The sequence below is a fragment of the Lepisma saccharinum genome, chromosome 7 (genome assembly GCF_977018435.1).
Source record: "Lepisma saccharinum chromosome 7, izLepSacc3.1, whole genome shotgun sequence".
In the NCBI taxonomy this organism is placed as follows: Eukaryota; Metazoa; Arthropoda; class Insecta; order Zygentoma; family Lepismatidae; genus Lepisma; species Lepisma saccharinum.
The window spans coordinates 33,140,888-33,149,397 of record NC_139235.1 but is presented as its reverse complement, the minus strand read 5'-3'; positions in this window follow the sequence as shown (position 1 = coordinate 33,149,397).

Below are 8,510 nucleotides of genomic sequence, written 5' to 3'. Positions count from 1 at the left end.
AGCATGTAGGCCGTTCGCCATAAGACCAGAAGAGCTGTAGTTTGGGCTGCGGCCGCTATCTAGTGCTTGTTATGCAAATTGGTGGTGTGTATGTGTGAAGATATTATACTCCAATAATGGATAGTACAATAAGTATTATAAAGAGAATGTGATAATCAAATTCTGAATCAAAAGTTACATATAAAGTACAGGGTGTATCAAAAAGAATCATCCGATTTAAAAATGCTATATTTAGGAAACCAATGGACATAGAACCTTTCAGTAAGTTGTAGAATATATGCTGGAATATAAAGTTTTGCTTGCAATAAGGTTTACTTTGTTGCAGGTAGGTGCCACTGGTGCAGCTCACTCTTTAGTCCGAGTCAGGATGGCAACACAGCAACCGCAGCATTCTGCGTGCAACGTCGAATACTGTGAGCAGTAGGTGGTGCAGCACCGTATTTACGACGAAACTCACGCTGCCCAACTGTAACGGACCACATTTGTTGAAGTGGAGAACGCAGAAAGCTTTCGGTTGTTGGGATGCCATCTTGAAGCGGACTAAAGAGTGAGCAGCACCAGGCGCCCGTTCCGAAAGTCGCACGAGTTGAATGCATTAAACGAGTTATGGTAAATGGCCGTCCCATAAGTGCTCTCGTGCATTTCGTTATGCTGTCCCAACAGTCGCTTTCCGTGCTTCTCGTGCAAGAACGAGATTCACCAAACGCATGGGCCAGGAGACTGGTTTGTTCGGTGAGAATCGTCTGCTGCGTGCAGACAACGCGCGTGCATGATGCGTAAGACGAGTGTGCCTCAACTGTTCTTACAACGTGATTAAAATGAGTAACAATGCCCAAAGTAGAGTTTATTTCTGCCATAAGGACATGCCTTCTGCTCGAAGACACGAGGACGCTGCGCCTGCGCTTTCGTCTAGAGCGTCCCATAAGTCTGGAAAATAACTCGTTTCACTAGGTTGATGAGCCCAGTTACCTTCGTTAAATTCGTTTCGTTAAGATTTTCGGAACGTACCTACCTGCAACAACGTAAAACGTACTGTAAGTGAAACTTTATATTCCAACATGTATTTTACAACTTACTGCAAGGTTCTATGTCCATTGGTTTCCTAAATATAGAACTTTTAAATCGGATGATTCTTTTTGATACACGGTGTATTATGTGGTGTAATTTAATTATGTACCGGTACTCAAAATTGTGTTCTTTTTTGTCCAGCTAATAAAGGTCGATGTGCCCTGGTTTCGGAGTTACTTATTTGTTATTACAATTTTTAAACGGTTTTTCTCAAGTGTGTTTACTCTTGGGTCTCGGCTACTGAAAAAAACTTTCCTTACCCCAGCAAACAGAAAGAAATAGGTATTTATTCTTTGCTTAGCTTTACCCCCTCCAAAAAATATTGGAATAAATCGGCGCCTATCCCATATGTATTCCATTTATCTGCTGTACATGGATCATGTGATGTGAAAGAGGCCCTTTGGCAGGTGGTAAGTTGTTCGAGAAATTTTGATGGTGACATCCTTAGCAGCTGAAGTTTCATAATGCCTGTGATTCTTGCCGTGCAGGGTGTCCGGATTGAAACGCCCTAATGGCAACTGTCTGTATTTGATGTATTTAAATGAATTACGCATCAATGAATATGCATAGTAATAAAGTTTCTGAAGCATGTATGGTGTGACTGTCCCAATGACAACTGTAACCCTTTCACGAAGCTGCTCCATTGTTGTCACTTTGGTCGAATGCACTGGATATCCTCCGTTCGACTCGTGGGGCGCAACTAGAAATTTACTAAATGTACTAATTACTACATTGTTCACAGAATCTTTATGCGTATGTATATTCTTTGATGTATAATCCTCAATGGGGCTTTTGTTATATGCTGCCCATTTGTGTTTGATCTTTCTTCAATTTAATCTTATCACAATTAATCATCAGCTTCGCGATTAGCCAAAAGTGGCAGGAAAGCAAAGTGAAATAAATAAAATCAATAATGATCCATATTTTCTTGTAAAACACGTAAACACAGAATTATTAGTTCGCAATCACATATTAAATTATTACAGAAAATTATACGTTCCTAAGCACACCGACTCTTTGCACGAACGACCACCAATTGTTACAGGAAAGAGAGACAAGAATAACGTTGAGACTTTTGCGTGGGACATACTACATACTTAGCATTGTCAAGTCGTGTTTACCCAAATATCTATATTCGTTTTGATAACAAAGGGCAGATCACACATTTCTGAAGACTTACACAAGTAGAAAAACCAAGCTGGTAAAAGTTCTGCTGAAAATAACTGTACACATTGTGCACAATTCTACAGAGTGACAACGATATGATGACGATAAATCGCTAAAGCGCATCATGTATTCATACCCTCTGCCCTTATCAACATCCCCCCCCCCAGATACAGCGAATCCGTAATAAGTTCACCGGAGTAAAGGCCAAATTACGTAACAAAATACAAAAAACGAAACGCAAGTAGAAGACATAGGCTGATGAGTAAGGCTAACCACAGGTAATACGGCGTAAACCGCCGTATACACTTGACAAGAGAGAGTCAAACACCTCCCAGAGTCAAAGATTCACATGAGAATGTCTGTCCACGCAGGTCTAGGAGAGATGGTGTCGAGATGCACTTCGAAAAATTTCTTGATGCGGATCATGAAGATAAGGCGATTAGATAGATGCACAAGCGAAAGTCTTTGAACGCGGGGCGACCAAATATAGTACCCAGATTCACAACCGAATATGGTTTGACGCCGGGCGACGAGGTAATGAGCCCAGGTGTACATTAGAACATCGTTTGACGCCGGGCGACGAGGCAATGCGTCCAGATGTACATTAGAACATCGTTTAACGACGGGCGACGAGGCAATGCGTCCAGATGTACATTTGAACATCGTTTGACGCCTGGCGACGAGAAAATGCGCCCAGATGTACAATAGAACATCGTTTAACGCCGGGCGACGAGGCAATCCGTCCAGATGTACATTAGAACATCGTTTAACGCCGGTCGACGAGGCAATGCGCCCAGATGTACATTAGAACATCGTTTAACGCCGGTCGACGAGGCAATGCGTCCAGATGTACATTAGAACATCGTTTAACGCCGGTCGACGAGGCAATGCGCCCAGATGTACTTTAGAACATCGTTTAACGCCGGGCGACGAGGCAATCCGTCCAGATGTACATTAGAACATCGTTTAACGCCGGGCGACGAGGCAATGCGCCCAGATGTACATTAGAATATCGTTTAACGCCGGTCGACGAGGCAATGCGTCCAGATGTACATTAGAACATCGTTTAACGCCGGGCGACGAGACAATGCGCCCAGATGTACATTAGAACATCGTTTAACGCCGGTCGACGAGGCAATGCGTCCAGATGTACATTAGAACATCGTCTAACGCCGGGCGACGAGGCAATGCGTCCAGATGTACATTAGAACATCGTTTAACGCCGGGCGACGAGGCAATGCGTCCAGATGTACATTTGACCATCGTTTGACGCCTGGCGACGAGAAAATGCGCCCAGATGTACATTAGAACATCGTTTAACGCCGGTCGTCGAGGCAATGCGCCCAGATGTACATTAGAACATCGTTTAACGCCGGGCGACGAGACAATGCGCTCAGATGTACATTAAAACATCGTTTAACGCCGGGCGACGAGACAATGAGTCCATATGTACATTAGAACATCGTTTAACGCCGGGCGACGAACAATGCGCCCATATCTACATTAGAACATTGTTTAACGCCGGTCGTCGAGGCAATGCGCCCAGATGTACATTAGAACATCGTTTAACGCTGGGCGACGAGACAATGCGCTCAGATGTACATTAAAACATCGTTTAACGCCAGGCGACGAGGAAATGCGCCCAGATGTACATTAGAACACCGTTTAACGCCGGGCGACGAGGCAATGCGTCCAGATGTACATTAGAACATCGTTTAAAGCCAGGCGACGAGGCAATGCGTCCAGATGTACATTAGAACATCGTTTAAAGCCGGGCGACGAGGCAATGAGTCCAGTGTACATTAGAACATCGTTTAACGCCGGTCGACGAGGCAATGCGCCCAGATGTACATTAGAACATCGTTTAACGCCGGGCGACGAGACAATGCGCCCAGATGTACATTAAAACATCGTTTAACGCCGGGCGACGAGGCAATGCGCCCAGATGTACATTAGAACATCGTTTTACGCCGGGCGACGAGGCAATGCGCCCAGATGTACATTAGAACATCGTTTAACGCCGGGCGACCAGACAATGCGCCCAGATGTACATTAGAACATCGTCTAACGCCAGGCGATGAGACAATACGCCCAGATGTACATTAGAACATCGTTTAACGCCGGGCGACCAGACAAATGCGCCCAGATGTACATTAGAACATCGTTTAACGCCGGGCGACGAGGCAATGCGCCCAGATGTACATTAGAACATCGTTTAACGCCGGGCGACGAGACAATGCGCCCAGATGTACATTAGAACATCGTTTAACGCCGGGCGACGAGGCAATGCGCCCAGATGTACATTAGAACATCGTTTAAAGCCGGGCGACGAGGCAATGCGCCCAGATGTACATTAGAACATCGTTTAACGCCGGTCGACGAGGCAATGCGCCCAGATGTACATTAGAACATCGTTTAACGCCGGTCGACGAGACAATGCGCCCAGATGTACATTAAAACATCATTTAACGCCGGGCGACGAGACAATGCGTCCATATGTACATTAGAACATCGTTTAACGCCGGGCGACGAACAATGCGCCCATATCTACATTAGAACATTGTTTAACGCCAGGCGATGAGATAATGCGCCCAGATGTACATTAGAACATCGTTTAACGCCAAGCGACGAGACAATGCGTCCAGATGTACATTAGAACATCGTTTAACGCCAGGCGACGAGGCAATGCGCCCAGATGTACATTAGAACATCGTTTAACGCCGGGCGACGGGGCAATGCGTCCAGATGTACATTAGAACATCGTTTAAAGCCAGGCGACGAGGCAATGCGTCCAGATGTACATTAGAACATCGTTTAAAGCCGGGCGACGAGGCAATGAGTCCAGATGTACATTAGAACATCGTTTAACGCCGGGCGACGAGGCAATGCGCCCAGATGTACATTAGAACATCGTTTAACGCCGGGCGACGAGACCATGCGCCCAGATGTACATTAAAACATCGTTTAACGCCGGGCGACGAGGCAATGCCCCCAGATGTACATTAGAACATCGTTTAACGCCAGGCGACGAGGCAATGCGTCCAGATGTACATTAGAACATCGTTTGACGCCGGTCGACGAGACAATGCGCCCAGATGTACATTAGAACATCGTTTAACTCCGGGCGACCAGACAAATGCGCCCAGATGTACATTAGAACATCGTTTAACGCCAGGCGACGAGACAATGCGTCCAGATGTACATTAGAACATCGTTTAACGCCGGGCGACGAGACAGTGCGTCCAGATGTACATTAGAACATCGTTTAACGCCGGGCGACGAGACAATGCGTCCAGATGTACATTAGAACATCGTTTAACGCCGGGCGACCAGACAAATGCGCCCAGATGTACATTAGAACATCGTTTAACGCCAGGCGACGAGGAAATGCGTCCAGGTGTACATTAGAACATCGTTTAACGCCGGGCGACCAGACAAATGCGCCCAGATGTACATTAGAACATCGTTTAACGCCAGGCGACGAGGCAATGCGCCCAGATGTACATTAGAACATCGTTTTACGCCAGACGACGAGACAATGCGGCCAGATATACATTAGAACATCGTTTGACGGCGTGCTACGAGACAATGCGCCCAGATGTACATTAGAACATCGTTTAACGCCAGGCGACGAGGCAATGCGGCCAGATGTACATTAGAACATCGTTTAACGCCAGGCGATGAGACAATGCGCCCAGATGTACATTAGAACATCGTTTAACGCCGGGCGACGAGACAATGCGCCTTGATGTACATTAGAACATCGTTTAACGCCGGGCGACCAGACAATGCGCCCAGATGTACATTAGAACATCGTTTAACGCCAGGCGACGAGGCAATGCGTCCAGGTGTACATTAGAACATCGTTTAACGCCGGGCGACCAGACAATGCGCCCAGATGTACATTAGAACATCGTTTAACGCCGGGCGACCAGACAATGCGCCCAGATGTACATTAGAACATCGTTTAACGCCGGGCGACGAGACAATGCGCCCAGATGTACATTAGAACATTATTTGACGCCGGGCGACTAGTAGATGTCAACACAAGGGCTTATTTGTTGTTGAATCGCACATTGAGAAGTTCATATAATCCTTTAGGAGGGTGTGAAGTACGATCATTTCATATCATATATCATATTATACTTATTTATAAGTAAGCACTGTCTTTATTGTTGATAGCTGTGAATATTATGCTTTGTACTTTACTTTTCCAATAAAAAATATCATTTAATATTTTTCATTTTTGGATGTTATTTTGTAATTAAACTAGATTATTTGACTTGTTAACAGTATATTCATTAAATTTTTTTTAAATTCAAGATGTCCGTAAGACTGAACCCTACATAGTTTGTCAAAATATCACTTCCTACGTTGCCATGGCTTCTAGAACATTGATTTGTACTGGTAGGAATGATTGATTTGTTGTTTTAAGTCCACTTTATGCACAGCAAGGCTAATCGTGACTAGACCTACGGTTTCAAGTGGAATCCGTACCACAATGTTCCTCCACCGGGTATCGATGGTACTGCAATTAGAATGGCCTCCAATGAGTACTGATCTCACTCCGTTCGATATATATTTATTTGGCCAACTTAAAAGTGTGGCGTACTACGAGGTCAAATTTCAGGTCATTATCGGCGCATGACGTAGATGTGTTAGGAAATTCCCAGGAATGTGATCCATAAGGTACTGCAATGTGGAAGATTTCGTCTTCAGCTTTGTGTATATGTGTGAATGTAACACAACCGCTGACGCTCTGAACATATTCAATAATTTTGTGTTTTTCTTCAATTTATCCAGCCTGTATGTGATTCATCTGGATTTTTTGTTAGTTAGCGCTTTTCCAACTCATTTGGCTAATCGTGTCGATGAGGATGAGTGATGCTATGATGAAATTGATAAAGGGACACTCACAAAGAACACCCATGCCCAGGTCGGGATTCGAACCTGGGTTGCAGTAGCGTAACTAACACGGTCTGCACACCCCACCCCCGCAACTTTCGGTTGTGCACCCCTACTCGTTAAAAGAAACCTTTCTCTTCTAAAATATTAATTCACGCCTACATTAAGGCTATATTAGGTATACAAATATGAAAATACATACATGAATTTGAATCAATATAAAAACTGGTACGAAAGGTTATGACAACAGACAAACTGAAAAATTAGATATTGTAATTACATATGAAAGTACACTGTTACTACAAAAATTTACGATGCTGTTAAATGTCCATTACTAGTTCCCTGTGTTATTTTATGGAAGCAAGTTCTTGTGTAGTTTGGTCGAGACCAATTTTCGAGCTAGCTCGTTTTCAATTCTTAAGAGCGCCAGTCCACTCAATCTTACTCGTGTCATTGTGCTTCTCAAGTAATTTTGATCAATTTTAGCTTGGAAAATGACTTCTCAGCTGATGAAGACCTCACATGTAGGGTCAAATACAGCATACAATACGTTAGGAATGCTACTAGCCAGAATTTTGTTTTCTATCAAGAGCAATTTTGCAACTTCGCTGATGTTCGACATGTTTCTTCTTTTGATTACATTCCGAAAACAAACAATTTCATGGGGCTTAAAAACTAAAAAGGTGAGGCTTTCTTTGATTTGTTTCATGCCCTGAAATCTATTGTTTATTTCATTTACAAGAACATCTAAAGCACGGTGGAAAATCTTTACTTTAAAACAGTCCAATGGGTTGAGAAAGTTACTGATATGATGTTGGTAGAAATTGTGAGTAGGGGTGGGGAGCGGTGAAAGTCAGCGTTGCCAACACATTTTTCTTGCTTGTCGTCTACCCTTCGGCGACTTAAACTATTCAACTGGTAGTTCTAATCTGGTAATCCACTTTCTACTTTTCTAGTGATTAATTTTTCTGTTTGTAGTTGTAGGGGCATATAAGTATAATATGTTCGGTTGAAAATATATTTTAACGCGGAAAGGAAAACTTTTGTGAACTGTTAGTCTTTCTTAATTTATATATCTTATTGCGCCCCCCCCCTCACCGCGGGGGTGCTATTTACGCCACTGCTGGGTCGGCTGAAAAAGTGTCATGCTAATATCTCAGGGCCTTCCAGTGATAAGGTAATTAAACCCATGCGTAATTCAAATAGATCTTAAAGGGCCTTAAGTCTCGGTAATTTTTATATTGTAGATGTACATTTGGATCCATGAGTATTACCGTGCAAATTGTCCATCACCATGTTCGTGCACTTTATTTGACCCAATAAGAGCTTCAAGAATTAAAAGAAAACTCAAAACAAGCTGTTGGCAACTT